The sequence below is a fragment of the Triturus cristatus genome, chromosome 5_2 (assembly GCF_964204655.1).
Source record: "Triturus cristatus chromosome 5_2, aTriCri1.1, whole genome shotgun sequence".
Taxonomy (NCBI): domain Eukaryota; kingdom Metazoa; phylum Chordata; class Amphibia; order Caudata; family Salamandridae; genus Triturus; species Triturus cristatus.
Window position 1 is genome coordinate 506,452,134 of NC_140588.1, and position 16,654 is coordinate 506,468,787.

Here is a 16,654-nt window from a genome sequence, read left to right on the forward strand (position 1 = left end):
CCAGTACCTTCCACGCAGAAGGACGTGCGTGCATTTTTGGGTCTTGTTTCTTTTTGTAGGCAATGGATATTAGGGTTCTCACACATAGCCAAACCATTATTAGCCCTTTTGACAAAAGACACACCTATTCCGCTTCCTTGGTCAAATGAGTGTGACGCTGCTTTTCAGCAATTACGACAGGCCCTTTGTTCAGCACCAGTGTTAGGGACCCCTGATTATACCAAACCTTTTTCGCTGTATGTGCATGAGAAAGATGGATGTGCATTATCAGTTTTAGTGCAGATGCACGGCGATAAGCAGCGCCCTTGTGCATATTTTTCGGCTGTACTTGATCCTGTTGCCCGAGCATTGCCTGGTTGTTTTCGCTCGGTTGCGGCGACAGCTGTGTCAAGACGCCAAAGCGAGGGAATTGTGTTATCTCATAAGCTATTGGTATTAGTCCCCCATGCTGTTGATGCCCTGCTTAATCAGACAAAGACGCAGCATTTGACCAGTGCCCGTTTAACGGGATATGAGCTGACGCTTTTGGCTCCTCATATTACGTTAAAGAGGTGTGTAACGTTAAATCCGGCCACATTGTTGCCATACCCCGAGACTCAGTCTGAAGCACGGAAAGCACATGATTGTATTCTTGTGACTGAGGAACAAACAAAGGGTCGTATTGATCTCCAGGATACGCCCTTTCCAGATGTAGATGGAGAACTGTGGGTGGACGGATCATGCCTGAAGCTACCAGATGGTACGACTTCAGCAGCGTATGCAATTACCACATTGCAAACAATAGTGGAGACAGCACGCATACCACAGAAATCAGCTCAAGCAGCGGAACTGATAGCATTAACACGAGCATGTGAGCTCAGTACAGGATTGTGTGTGAATGTTTATACAGATAGCCGGTATGCCTTCGGAGTAGCGCACGATTTCGGCCTGCTCTGGAAGGAGAGAGGGTTTTTAACGTCGCATGGAGTACAAATAATGCATGGAGAGTTAGTTCACAACCTTTTGACTGCATTGACATATCCGAGGAAAATTGCTATCATTAAATGTAGTGCCCATAAGAAAGTAGTTGATAAAGTTGGAAAAGGGAATGTGTTAGCAGACCGGGTGGCACGGGAGACTGCGATGCAGCCCGGTGCTACTGCCATGTATGTAGTGAAGTCGCAGGTAGAAAGATGGCACGATGCGAAGGAAGAAGTGCGAGAAATACAGAGGACCGCTTCTGATAAAGAACGGGAGCAATGGTCCAGTGCGGGAGAATTGGATGATGAGGGTTGCTGGAGAAATAAGCAGATGGATAGATGGAAGTTACCCACGGCTTTTGTACAACCTATGGTTCAGATGGCACATGGGCTAGCACATGTTGGAGCTTCCGCAATTGTAAAATTGCTTACCCAAGTCTGGGAGCATCCAGAGATTGCTAGCACGGCAAAGAGGGTGGTGCAGACCTGTATGATCTGCCTGAGGTACAACCCAGGAAAGGGTACTCGAACTCCAGCAGGAGGATTTGTGACACCTACTGCACCCTTTGAGGTTTTGCAGATGGATTATATCCAGCTTGAGCGCTGTAACAATTTGAAGTATGTTCTAGTAGTGGTTTGTGCCTTTAGCAAATGGGTTGAGGCATACCCTACGAAAGACAATACTGCAATGACTACCGCCAAGATGCTGTTGAAGGAGTTCTTCCCTCGGTATGGCGTTTGTAGACTTCTGTGGAGTGATAACGGACCCCACTTTATAGCGGATGTTATAAAGTATGTTCTGAAGGGTCTGGGCATCACCCAGAAGTTCCACGCAGTGTTTCACCCTCAGTCTGCAGGACTAGTCGAGAAGTATAATGGTACACTGAAGCTCAAGATCGCTAAAATCCAAGCTTCGACATCTTTGACTTGGCCAGATGCTTTACCACTGGCATTATTGTCAATTAGATCGATACCGCACTCTCGAACCGGTCTTACCCCGTATGAGATTATTTTCGGACGCCCAATGAATATTTGGGGTCTACCAAGACCTAAGGCTGTGTATGATGTACCTTGTGTAATGATGAATGATTATCTGGCACAGTTAACGGATAATTTGGTTTCTATTCATCAACAGGCCCGGGAGGCGCTCCCTGATCGGTCCACCGGCGAAGGACATAGTCTTCGGCCTGGAGACTATGTTATGGTGAAGATTTTCGAAAGGACGAACAGCTTGGAGCCGAGATGGGTTGGTCCTGAGCAGGTCCTACTTGCAACGAGGACGGCTGTGCGGGTTTCCAACAGAAAGAATTGGATCCATTCCCTGCACTGTCACAAAGTACCGCCCGGATTGGTGGACCCTGCTGTATTGACTGATCAACGAGAGATTCTGACCACAGAGAAAGGCCGTGCTGTGGAACCGAACGACACTGAGGAGCTCTTTCCGGATCACGCGACTCCTGGAGGAAAGCGATATCATCTGAGACCAAGGAAGTGAATTCTTCAGTATCAGGACATGTTGTCAGAACGGCCCTTGGGTTAGTGAAACGGAGAGCCAATGAGGCAAGGGGGGGGGATCAGCCCTGCATTAGTGTAGTGACACCCGTCTTGGCCCGCTGGTGAAGAAATCAACCGCTGCCCAAGGGGAAGAGTTCTGACAAACCTTTTAGTTTCAGGAAGATATTGATTCTTTATTTTGACATGGAGAAAAAGAAAATCCTTTGTGCAACAGGTTTTATGCTCACAGTAGCTATTGTTGGGATAACCACATGGTTTGTGGAGGATGTGACTCCTGCTCGAAAGTTACTTGTGTTGACCACTCCAGTGCCTGAGGAGCACTACTTTTATACCCTTCCGTATCAAGAATTGAAGCATCGTCAGTCTTATTTGAATAACACTTTCATCCAGATGTTGCATCATACCCACGTTGCCACGAATGCTACGAACTGTTGGATATGCGGTATGATGCCAGCTCATCAGAAGAAAGGAGGAACGCCATTCATACCTCTTCCTTTCTCTCATAATGGCTCTTGTAGAGCATGGTACACTTTGCTTTTCGCCACCCGGAAACCTACAGTGGGACGATTACTCTTCAGACTTAATAGGGAATGTCATCAGGATAAAGATGGATACCCGCAAGCGAATGGGACAATTTGGGAATGGGAAGAGTATCGACCAGACAATGAATCGATTCCTTATATTTTCACGAACACCAGAGACACTGTGGGGAAAGACCGATTTGTGATTCAAGTGGCACAAGCTCAAGCGGACCTGTGTGTCCAGAGTGTGGGTTATATTCCTGTTGGTGTTAGTGATTGCATCACTATTCTAAATATCGACGGATTGAATAACAGTACCTTCTTAGCATCCCATAATACATATTTCGTATGTGGAAATAAAGGTTATTACCGTTTGCCAGCCGGTTGGTCCGGAGTATGTTATGTAGCATTCCTATTGCCCCCTGTATTCTTAGCACCTGCATCTTATCATAAGGATTTGAAGTTGTTAAATAATGTGACTGTAAATAGGTATAAACGTACTCTATCAATTGATGATGTGGATCAGACTGACACTAGTCTGCAGCAGTATATTGATTTTAATTTAGGATTGTTTTTCTTCGTTGGAGCTGCCCTAAATAGTAGGAAAGTTCGAAGGTTAACAAGAGTGGTAGAGGCTGTGACAAACCAGACCGCTGCTGCTCTTGGGAATCTTACGGAAGAATTACAGATTACTAGAATTGTTGCATTGCAGAATCGCATGGTGTTAGATGTTATGTTAGCTGACCGAGGTGGAGCTTGTAAAATTATCAGAAGTAGTTGTTGTGTGTTTATCCCTGACCACACGCCGTCAGTTTATAATGCTATTAACAGGTTGCACAAAATTGCAGCTGAAATCCATACAGAAAACGGCACTTGGACCTTTTCTGGATGGTTTTGGGCATTGATCACTGCTTGGGGGTGGAAGGTCTTAACTGGTCTCTGTGTTATTGTAGCAGTTCTGTTTTCTTGTTGCATTTGTGTCCAATGTGGTCCTTTGCTCTGTTCCTTATGTGTATCATTCTGTATTCCTGATAAGAAAGCTATTGCCAATGTCACTTATCAGAAACATTTAGCTAAAGAAGTAGAGGAAATGATGACAATTGACATATACGATGATTATCCTAACAAACCGGATGTCTTCAGTAAATGCTGAAAGGGTCGTCTGTTGTAAATTGAAACGTCGATGTAATTAAGCATTCACTAAAGACATGAATTCCCCTTTAGGACCAAGTCTCTTTCGTTATGTTGACTAAAATCTGGACTCCATTTTGTATTGTCATGTCTCCACGTGCTCAACACGAGAAGAGTCCTATCTTCGTGTTAGTTGCTCTTGCAATCTGCCTAGTAACAGTCTATAAATAGCTCCTTTGTCCGTCTGGCGCATGCCCAGAATTGACCACATCTGTTATCAGTTAGTCCTTTCTTGACCATGTTTTTGCGGGCTCACGGAGTGTGTCAGCTCCGCCCATATATCGATTCTGTATCGAAAGTGACCATAAAAGGTAATATTCTTTGCCTCATGTTGTATCCACCCACTTATGAGCCCCTCTGTTGTGTATAAAAGGGGACCGTGTACGCAAGTTCTTTGTGCTACTCTATGCAATACTGAAGGGTGTTGTATGGATTGTAGGACCACCCTTAAGGGTTAATAAACTTTGTCTTTGTACTTTGCAGTTTCCGTGCCAACTTCCTTGTAGATTCCATTTGCAGGAGAGCGAACCCTTGTGTCCTGCGGGCCTAGCTGGGGCCTGTACTCATCACCACTTGTCAATCTTAATTCTTAAGAGATAATGATTATTGGACTTTAGGTCTATTATTTGATAATCCTTTGAAATTGTGACATATATAGATAAACCAACTTTTGCATGACATTTATTTTTTACTTTTTCTGCGGACAAGAAAAATTCATATTAACCGTCAATTGGGAGTTCCTTTTCATTCCATGATTCTTGAATATAAATTATGTCATGTTGACTTAAATAGTGCATAGCCTCTAGATCAGAGCAACTTTTTCCATACCGGCCACATTTGAGGAAATAATGGATATTCATCTTATGGCAAGTTAGTTCCCGGTTCGTGGAAGTGTTTCAACCAGTGTGGCGCATTTACAGTCCATGTCTAGAATTGTCATTAAAGGTGGTGGCAATCCCGTCCCAGTCTACTGATTTTGTTTTTAACTGACCAATTGAGTTCACAGCTTCTCACCATTCTCTTTTTGCCATGACATGAGTGGATTGATATTAGAAAGTCGGACCTGCGATACTGGTCCAGCAGCATTTTTTGAAGGATAAAGGTCTATAATTTTGACGGCTGGGTTCTGGAGTAGGTGGAGCTTGGCACAAAGATTTACTTTTACTGTTTGCCAGAATTGACTGCCATGGTAGCAAGCCTTAGTTGGCTGAGTTACCAGGATCTGTAATTCATCAAAAATATTTTGCTTCTGTACTATTAAGCTAGCTACTTTTTCTAATTTCCATGTAAAAACTGGGTCCTCTCTTTTGTCTAGAAGTGAAGAAGGATGGAATTATATTGCCGTAAAATCCTGGATGACAAGTGTTTTAGATCATGGTGTGCAGTTAATAGTCTAATGATGTTACTTCTATTTAAGATGTCTTTAGTACTTCTTGATACATAGTCTGTATGTATGAATGTTATTAATTTAATATTCTCTGAGGCTGGGTTTTAATAGTATTGAAGCCTTTGCTATTTTGTGAAGATCTCTATTGGACCCTGGACTTATAATTTTCTCATTTGCTGCTGTTAAGAGTTGGTCATGTCCGTATGACCAAATGTTATTGGCTATATAAATTCGTGGTTGTGTAATGGGAGTTATCGAGTCCCATATTATGAGCTTTTTGTTGAGTGGGTAGAAGAAATGGATCTTGGACAGTGGCAGGTTCCTTTGGCTTAGACAAAGTGGCTACTTGCAGGACTGGAAATATTTCATTTGATTCTTGTACTTCATTTGTTTCACTGAGGATGTTTGATTTTTCAGAATTCTTTACTGTTGATGATGATTTGAAAATCAGTTTTTTTCTGATGAGACTGTTTTTTGTCTTACCACTTTTAGCACCTTTTCCCTCATTTTGTTGACTTTTGTTTTGCCTTTTTCTTTTTCCTTTGGACAGAGTAAAAGCTGAAACACGTGTAATAGATAGATGGCTATACATTATTTGAAGGTGTTCGTCTTTGCTTTCAAGCATAATCTCTGCGAAATTCAATAATGCTGGAATTTAAGGGTTTGGTGAAGGTTGCGCCACATGGTTCTCAGTGTGATGAAGTATTGTGTTATTGTTGGTATGAGTACCTAGTATGTCGCTGTACACCTAATCAGTAAATGGTTGTTAATCAGCAGAGCTTCTGGCCTTGAAGAGGTAACAGGTTATTCATTTTTTAGGGCGCTGACTTCTTTGGTAAGACACTTACGACCGATCCCAAGGCAGTTCGTTTTTCTATAGTAAATGTACAACTTAAGAACATGGGTTATTGGTAGTGGTAAGTACACACATGCCACTAGTAATATTTTGCCTTCTGTTTTCGCTGTGTGTGGCAGGAGTAATTTGTCTTAGACTTTTGGTCTCAGTTGAACTTAAGACTAAAACTTAAGTTTAACTGAGACAAAAGTCTAACTTAACTATTCGTTAATGCCCTTTGTGAATACTGAAAGTCATAAAGTTAAACTTTTGTCTTAGTTTACCTTTTTGAATCTGGCCTACAGAAGGTAAACGGTTTGACTGGGACAAACCTATTTGCTATATATTACCTACACACCATCTCATTCAGCCTGAAATCACACCTAGATCCCAGTTACAAGTGAAGAGTACTTTCTATTGATGCTTTTTCTCTTAAATCTTTAAAAAATCATATCTCTTGTTCCTCTTATTACAATTTTGTCATTTTGGTATCAATTTGGTTATTACATTCTTCTCCAGTTTTATACATTGGAGTGAGATTTATATTGTGTTGTGTTCTTGACTTTCTAACTGTTTTGGTACTTCTGTCTGTTCTGTGTCATAGCTACCAGGGGTTGAGTTCAGGTTTAAATTATTGAAATTTTGGGGTGGACCTAGCAAGTGGGTGACATTATTAATTGTGGTGCATTACCTTCCACCCCAGTTAATAATTCACTTTCTTAAAGAGACATTTTAGGTTGGCCTGGACAGAGCTTGCGGAGTTTCACTCTGCAAAATTCTTCAGAGTTGCTGAATAACCCCACCAAATTTTTATGAGCGGGCGGAGTTACCAGCTCCAAATGCTATTTGATTTATTTGGAGGCGAGGAGCTGCAGCGCACACCTAGGAAGGTGAACCAGTAATCCTCTGTGTAAGTAGTGTCCCAGAGCTACGCAAAGAATGTAAGGTTGGGTGCAGGGGACAAAGATGGTTACCGCTACCAAACGGTGAGGTCACTCACACAGTTTGTGAAACTGTTATCAGAGAATACAAATTCATAAATCATAATCACATAAACCGGGGTGAAGGGACCTTTGTGATAAACATGTCACAACTGGGAGGCGTGGTTTCTCGAGCCAAGATGGCGGACGCACATTGAGTGTGCTCCCTGACCCCTCTGCCATCTGTTCGCAATCTGCCCGTTTTACGATTCATCCTGATCTGGCTCCTGCTGCCGCTACTTGGTTATATCCCTGGTTGCACTCCTGGCCGTGGAGAGGCCGGCGATCCGCTTTCTCCCTCTGCTGGGTGCCCTCACCTAACATGGCCGCTTCCTTCCACTACACCGGGACCTCTACACCCAGCAGACCGAGCCGCGGCAGCTGCCCCGGGCTCCTGGTCCTGGTGGTGGTGACCCCCGAGGCTGCAGCGATTGGCAGTGGGCTGTGGGGCCCTCCGGCGAGACGCCCGCCGTGCCACCCGGCCCTCCCCCACTGGCTGAACTTTTACACGTGCGGCCATAGCCGCTGCTTTCTGCATGCTGGCGCCCGACTGCCCTACTTGATCCGGGGCTGGGGCCGAAAACAGAGATGGCGGGAGCCATCTGAGGCAGTATCCCAACTCCCCTACGGCTCCGCCGCGGTGCCGGCTGCTGTTCCGGGCAGCCGGAGATCCAGGACGGCGGTGACTGAGATGCGGCACGCATTCAAACTGTGTGGCTGAGGAAGTGGTGATCGGTGGGCCAGAGATTTGGTGAGTGGCGGCAGTGGGGGGGCTGAGACTGTGTTGTGGGGAGCTCCCTGCGCATGGACTGCCCGCTCTGGTGGTGATCTGCATAGCACGAGTTGGACGCTGACCCGCCGCATCTCTCTGCCAGCTGGGATTCACTGCGGCCCCCGGCACATCGGACCCCTGGTGCTACTTTGCTACTGCCTCCCTGGGATCCATTGTCAGAGGGCTCCCCCACCCCGGGAGTGTCAGGGACAGACTTCTATTGTTGCGCGGCCTTCTGATCCGGCCTAGTCTGTTGCGGCATCAACTCTATGGCTGGGATTTCTGATCTCCGCAGAAGACAGGAGTTCCCCTGTGGTTTCAACTGATGGACCTGCGGTGAGTGGGTTGGGGGCCAGGAGTCGGCTACCAGGCCGGGTGGCGGTGCGGGGGGCGGTGTAGGCGCTTCTGCCCCCCCTTCCTCAGTGACTTATCCCCTCTCCCCTCATTCTGCCTGCACCCGTCTACTGTCCTTGGAGGGGCCCGCTCGGGCTCCTCGCGCTGTCACTTGCTTGAGTGAGGGGGAGCCACCGAGCTCGGCTACCATTGTCAGGTAGCGGTGGGGGGTGTCGGGACCTCTGCCACGCGCCGCATCTGGGGGTGTCCTCCGTTACTGCTGAGCTGCATCCTGATGGGCCTCTTGCCCTGTGTTGGCCCCATTGATGGCGTGCCCCCCCAAAGGACTGGCCCCCTCCTTTCCTCCCCATTGTCCTCCTTCAGGCGTTGAGGGATTCGCCGGTGCTGCGGAACCAAATCTTGGCCGTCATTGTCGGACGGCGTGGGGCCTCCTCTGACAATACCCACCCACTTGGTGCAGCTTACGATATGGTACTTGAAGGCCGCGGTCCGCCCTTGGTCACTTCCGGGGATTGGCACCAGACCCCTGCGGTGGACTGAGCGCTACCCAGCTGCATAGAGGGATAACGGGCCGGTTCCCCGGGGGCCCTTGCCACGAGCTCACTGCGGCCTGTCTTGAGACAGGGAGGTGGTATCACCCCTTTTTCGACCACCGTACCAGACGGAGGTGGGAGAAAGATTCGCAGACTTACATTACTTGACCCCAGAGGCTCATGAGGACCTGGGGGGATCGGCCTGGATGCCCGGACCCGAGTATCGACGGTCTGGGTGCCGGCTCCCCCCCACCTGGGACTATCAACTGCCTCCCTCACCCACTCGGTGGCCATGCACCCCACCTTAGGGAGCGATGGGCAGAGATCGTGCTTTGAAGGCAACTGCCCCACAGACCCAAACAAAAATGGACCAATACACCACCACTGAGCGAGACCCTGGTGGGGGGCGTCCAATACCCCTACCCACGGGAGAGTAGATCTTTCCACTATCCTCCTAGCAAATGGCGCTTCGCAGGCCTCGGTGGAGAACAAAATCGGTGAGGTGAGGGTGGACATGGCCCTCATTCGCCAGGACTTGAGCAATGCCTCAGCCCGGATCTCGGAGGCGGAATTGCACATCTCCACGGCCGAACACGATATAGGCCAACTCAAGACCCAGGTGGCCCGCCTCTAGACCCAGACCTCAGAACTCCACCGTCGGGCCGAAGATGCCGAAAATAGGTCAAGGAGGAGCAACTTGCGCCTCATAGGATTTCCCGAAGGGGCTGAACAGGGTCGAACAGACACATTTGTGGAGACCTGGGTAAGATCCTGGATGCCCAAGGAGTCCCTCTCTCCATGGTTTGCAGTCGAGCGCGCCCATCGCTCCCTGGCTCTGCGGCTTCCGCCTGGTGCTCCCCCCCCAGCCCATTATCATGAGGGTCCTCAACTTCCGTGACCGAGACACTATTCTTAGAGCGGCGAGGACACAGGACCCAGTGATTTATCAAAACAATAAGATCATGCTCTTTCCGGATTCTTCCAAGGAAGTGCAGGCCCAACGACGAACGTACAACGATGTCAAACAAAAGCTTCGTAACCTGGGTCTTCGATATGGTCTCCTCTTTCTGGCTCGACTCAGAGTTGTATTCCAGGACAAGACACTCTTTTTCGACACTCCCAAGGCGGCCTGGACTTGGCTCACAGAGGAGCGCCCTCTCCGGAGCCATCCTGCTTTCCCCTAGCCGAAGGGAGCCTACGCAACCTGATCCGACCCTTCCCAAGCCACAGCGACGTCGTACTAGGTCACGTAAAAAGGGTGACGGGCGCAGCGGGGCCTCCCGCTCACAAGAGGCAGCATCCTAATTGCTCATTGCCTCTGAGATGCCTTGGCCGCCTGGGACCCCCGGCCTGTCTGGTTCCTTGATTGATCTGAGTCGGGTCTCTGACCCATCTGAGACATTGCGCCCTACCTTGTCTGACTCCGACTTGTTGAGGAGTCCCGCACTTCGTGGATCTGGGAAGGACGATTGGCTCTGATTTCCGGGGTCTACCGGATTGGAGTTTGTCACTCTGCTGATTAACAGCCCGTATAACGGTTAACGTTAATATATCCGTCTACATGAAGGGGTCCATTTCTGCCATGCCCATGTTCCGCTAACCGTTTTAGCTCAGCACTCAGACTTATTTGTTGTTTTGTTTTTGTTGTTTTTCTTTTAAGGGCGCAGATGCTTCAATTTCAGAAGTGTAGGGAGGGGGGTGTTGGGGTCAGGGGGGGTGGGAAGACCATTATCTTCCTATTGTTCATTGTTTTCGTCTGCCTTTGGGCCAATGATTTTTGTCCTTTATGGCAGCTTTCAGTGCACACACACGCTTAATGACGGCATGAGACCTATCCAAACACACAAGCTCGATCCCCACGCCCGGGCCATGGGATGTTGCCTCTCCTGGAATCCGGGTCTATCCACACAGATCCACACATACACTACCCACTCTGATGGTGTCCACCCTTAATAGACCCCTCCACATTTTGTCGTGGAACGTCAATGGCCTATTAGACCGTATAAAGCGATCCGCAGCTCTCCGCAGTGCCCAGTACCAGGAGCCCAACATCCTTTTTCTACAAGAAACACACCTTCTGGGAACTTGCTGTTCCTTCCTCGTCCGTTATTGGTTCGATAGGGTCTGGTGCTCTGGTTTTTCAAGGGGCTCCTGGGAAGTGGCCATGTTGATTCGCAGGGGGCTCCCCTTTATGTTGATGCAGGTCGAGACTGATGCACAGGGCCGCTACGTGGCCCTGACCGGCAGGATCAAGGGTCACCTTCTTAATCTCTTTTGTGTATACATTCCTCCTGCCACAATGCCCTCTGCCCTCCGGTGTCTCATGCTATTAGTCTCGACCTTCCCTCAGGATCTGACAGTCATTGGGGAGACTTTAACGTGGTTATACAACCTTCGCGTGACATGACAGGCACTCCCTCGGCATGCCGCCTCGTTTCTGCTAAGTGCCTTTCTGATTGGTCCTCTGCCTTGGGTCTTTGCAATGCCTGGAGGGTGTGGAATCCCCTCCGGGAACAATATACTCATACTTTGGCGGCCCACCGTACTCACTCCCGTATTGACCTACTCCTGTTGCCGGCCTCTGACTGTCAGCTGGTATCAGGGGTTACAATCCTGCCCCATGGTATCTCAGAGCACTCCCCTGTCTCACTCTGTCTCGGAATACCCCCGGTGGCAGCATGGTTCCTGCAGGATGCGGACTTTGTCGAAACCCTCGGACAGGAACTGAAACAATTTTTTTTTGGTCAATAAAGGATCGGTCCCCTCACACTGTACATTGTGGGAGGCTGGCAAGGCCACTATGAGAGGAGTGGCTAGAGGCTTAGTCCACGCGAAACGCACGGCTCAGACCGCCCGCCTTGTGCAACTCGAGGCACGCGCTGCCCAGTTGGAATCAGCCTAGGCATCTGCTGAAGGTGCTGGCTTCACCCGCCAACTTGCGCTGCTCCGTGAGGAGATCTGTCAGATCTCTGTGGAATCCACTAAAATGCTATGGCGCTCCTCAGTGGCACGCGTATATGGCTGGGGTGACAAAAATGGTAAACTTCTCCACAACCTAGTCTCGTATCCCAAAGCCAATCGCATAATCCCTGAGATCTGCGATGCGGCCGGCGCTCATCATTTCACCTCTCAGTCTATTGCCCAAGCCTTTGCGGGCTACTACGCAACTCTGTACGTGGTCCGGCCTCCTCAGGCCCCCCTGGCTGCATTGTTATCAGAGACACAGACACAGCTACCTCGTCTTCCTCAGGCGGTTTCAGAGACTCTGGACCTCCCTCTCACCCCGGAGGAAGTACACGTGGCCATTTCACTTTTACATTCCGGCAGGACGCCAGGGCCGGATGGCTACCCTCAAGAATACTATGCGATCTACCGAGACTTGTTGGTTCTGCACCTGGTGGACTTGTTCCAACATGTGGTGGATGTGGGGTCCTTTCCCCCAGAAACCGATGTGGCCACTATTGCGGGTCTTCCAAAGACACAACCGCCTTCCCTCGCCTGTGCGGATTACAGCCCCATCTCCTTATTTACACTGAAGTGAAAATCTTTGCCATGGGTTTAGCCCAACGTCTCCGTCCCCTCTTACACAACCTGGTCCATCCAGACCAATGTGGCTTCATGCCCGCCCGGGGTGCCTGGCACTGCATATGCCGTCTCCACCTCGCCCTCACACACCGCCATTGACTCACTCCATACTTGGCCCTGTTTTTCATTGATTTTGAAAAGGCATTCAACACTGTTGACTGGAGCTACTTGGAGGATGTGTTGGAGGTGATGGGCTTTGACCTTCCCATTCAGTGCCTCATCCGGGTCCTTTACTCCAGTCCCTGCTTCGACTGGCAAACAACCATTCCTCTGCATAGGTTGTCCTTCAAATACCTGGGGATCTGGGTTACCTTGCCTCCAGGACGTGAATGGGCCCTCAACATTACGCCCCTGGTTACCAAGACCAAGGCGGATCTGAGGCACTGGCAATCCCTCCCTCTTAATCCTCTTGGCAGGAGTGCCCTTTTTAAAATGATGGTTCTACCCAGTTTTCTATATATTCTACAAAATATAACCTTTTATCTCCCGGGGAGTTGGTTCCACGAGATTGATGGTTTCCTCTCCCGGTTTCTTTGGAGAGGTGGGAGATCACGTATGTCCCTGGCTCACTGCCACATACCTCCGTACGACGGGGGCATGGGTGTGACCAATCTTCACCTTTATTATCTGGCCACGAGACTTATCGTGGTTCACGATTGGTTCACCGGCGGCTGGTTCGATCTGGCATACCAGGTAGAGCTCCGGTCGATGGGTTTTTCACGGCTCCAAGCCTACTTGTATGGGGCCCCTATTCCGCAAGTCCTCCCACCATCACCTAGACGGTCCTGCTGGCTTGGCGTACGGCCCTGCACCACATGAAGTGGGATGGGAAACTTACCCAACATACACCCCTGTGGCACTGTACTTGGCTGCGGGATGCCTCGACTCTTCAGGACTTCCGGCGGTGGGACCACATTGGGATCTCGCTTCTCAGGGACGTCTAGGCTGGGGACCACATCAGATCCTTCGCAGATTTACAGCAGCGCTACTCCCTCCACTCCTCTCAATTTTACAAATATCTACAACTTAGGCATGCCTCCAGGGTGCACAATCCGTTCCCCACCTCCCTCCCTGAATTTAGTCCCCTCGAAGCCCAAGTGATGATGGGGAACCTGGGTAGGGGGGGTGGGGGGGTGTCGCGGATTTATCGCTCTTTAGTGAACAATGGCTCCGCGTCCCTGGAATCCCTGCGAGCCCACTGGGAGGGTTGGTTGGGTCCCCTAGAAGATGCAGACTGGAGAGACGCTCTCATGGTCCCCAAGACCTTAATGACCTCTTCCAAGCTGCGCTTAATCCAACTCTATTACTTACATACGGCTTATCTAACCTCTGCGCGCCTATACAGAGCCCGGCTGCGGCCTTCTCCGACCTGTACACGCTGCAATCATGCTCCAGCTGACTTTTACCACATGGCCTGGCAATGCCCTGTCTTGAAACCATTCTGGGCGGGGGTGGAACTGGAACTTACACAGACCCTGGGGTGGACGGTTCCCCACGACCCATTACGCCTGATCCTAGGTGTGTTCGATGGTCTTGATGGCTCTCGGGCCGATAAGCGCTTCCTTGGGACTGCACTGCCGGTAGCGAAGCGTGACATTGCGGCACTCTAGTCTCAAGCCAGGTCCCCTACTGTGCAGAGGTGGAGGCGGGGGGTGGATTGGTGCGGATCTCAAGAGGAACCCCTCTTTGAAGCCCGGGGATGCCCTGAACTATTTGAGAGGATTTGGGGTAAATGGTTTCATTTACTGCCTTCAGGGGTGTAAATGTGCACATGTACCATGATAACCTCATACAAGACTCTAGTCTTATGTTCGTTTTACAGGTCTCTATCATCTCCTCTGTGAATGTATACCACCCAGATAATGTACTTGAGTTTGCTGCCATTGTATATTTGTGTTCTGACTTAAAAATCAATAAACTTGATTATCAAAAAAACATGTCACAACTGGGACCAGACGTGAGATGCGGATGTCATTCTTATTTTTATATTTTGTTCAGTATGTGAAAATCCCCAGGGAGCCCATCAGAACACAAGCAAACACCCCCTTTAATGTAATCTAAAAATGACACAGTCCAGCTGCATGTAAAGGGCACTTAGCTTTGGGCCCAAAATCAACACGAAAGCCAAAAATCCTAATTGACAACTTGAACTCACAAGACATTGCAGTTTAGGCTAATACGCTCCTTTCACTCGTGGATGGCTGCTTGGGAAGCATAATTGAATTTTTTGGCGGTTGCAGTGAGTGCCACAGAATCACACGCACTAGGAGCATGTTTCAATGTAGCCTGGGTATGCCAAAAGGTGAGCTCAATCCTCACACATGAGCAACTACCATTCACTAAAATCCATTTTAGTGCCATCAACAAAAAATATTCCTATGCAGCGAACAACTTTTTTCTAAATGATATATTCAGCTTTCATAGTGAACACACGACACACACACAGACGAATACCTCCCTGACACCTTTGTATTGAAGCAATAACAATCATCCAAGCCCAGTGAAAAGCGACACCTTAACAACTGCTGTCAAATTGCGGGCTGCAATTAAAGAAATCTTAAGTTTGAATAGATTGATTTCGGGGCACTTACTACCAATCTCAATTCCCTCTCCTTCCACTCCGGCTTGCTGCTGCTCAACACAGCGACACCTTCAGAAGCATCACCAGTGTTGCTAGGTGGGTTTTACAGAACAAGCACAATCACTTTCAAAAAGTCCCAAAACAAGCCCACCTAAAATAACAAACATTGCAGCGGAGTGTTTGTGGACGTGCTGAGGCACTTGGAAGTGCTGACAGCCCATCAACTCCTTTAAGAAGAATGTCAACAGTAGGCCTGGGCGAAGCACTACGCTACGCTCGCGTAGTTTGCGAAGTTCGCGCTACTTCGCGCTACGCGAACTGCACGTAGCACAGTGCGAACACGCGTAGCGTAGTGTTGCGTAGTGCTGCGGTCATTTTTTGCTTGCTCGCGGTCCTCAACGTCAAGTTGGCGACCGCGAGCAAGCAAAATGACATCCTGGCGAGACTTTTTCCTTGTTCGCGATCGCGAGCATGGAAAATAAACCTCCCGGCGAGATTCCCAACGCGAGAAGGTCAGGTTTCTCATTGCGAGGGGTCGCGTATGCTCGCGACCGCTCGCGATGAGAAACTACCAGTTCGCGTTGAGAAAGGTGCAGCTCGAGTAAAAATCTACTCGAGCAGCAGAAAACTACAGCTCGCACTGTGCAAGATGCCATTTTCAATGATTGCACAGTGCCGGTTGCTTGTCCGCACTGTGCAATCATTGAAAACAACATCTTGCACAGTGCGAACATGTTACTTCGCAGTTCGCGAAGTGCTACGCGTAGCTCGCGTAGTGCGAACTTCACTTTGCGTAGCTTCGCGAAGTGCTACTTCGCGAACTACGCCCACCCTTAGTCAACAGCTATAAGGGACAAATGCAAAACCATGTGGTACGAGCGCTCTGTGATATGCACAGCTGCCCTGTAAGTAACATCCCATATCACAGCGGTGGATCCTACCCTTCGGCAGCTTAGCATATTAGGAATATTCCTGGGTGTGCTTATGCCCCTCCTGAGCTAGTGTTTGGTGGGACCCTGCTTCTGATCCTAGATTTAGCTCTGCGGTGAATGAACTATGCCTCCTCTGCAGGCAGAATGCAAGATGGATCTGTATTTGATTCACTCCGCTATGCAGCCGTAGCAGAATTTTTGCTGAACTCCTTGCTCCAAGCGGAGCCCAAAACTCTGTGAACTCTACCAGCGGAGCGGAGCTAACCACCCACCCCTAGTTTTGAGACCAGGTGATTCAGAAACGTTTCTTAAACATTCCATCCCAGCTTTAACTGGTCATTACTGGCACAGATTTTGAGTAACGCAAATACCACTACTCTATGCTTCGAGCTTACCACCTTCAACAAGTTAATAATGCAGCTGGGTCAGAATTGCATCTGGCATTTGAGAAATGGGTCCAATAAAATTGTGATCAGATTACTCATGTGGCTCCCTTTGGAAAAAAGGGT

General features: G+C 48.9%; 1 protein-coding gene across 3 annotated transcripts in view; it reads right to left on the reverse strand.

Annotated features, from left to right (window-relative positions):
• Positions 1 to 16,654, reverse strand: part of ITPRID1 (ITPR interacting domain containing 1) — a 607,194-nt gene that overhangs the window by 25,835 nt on the left and 564,705 nt on the right. The gene's annotated exons all lie outside the window — the stretch shown is intronic.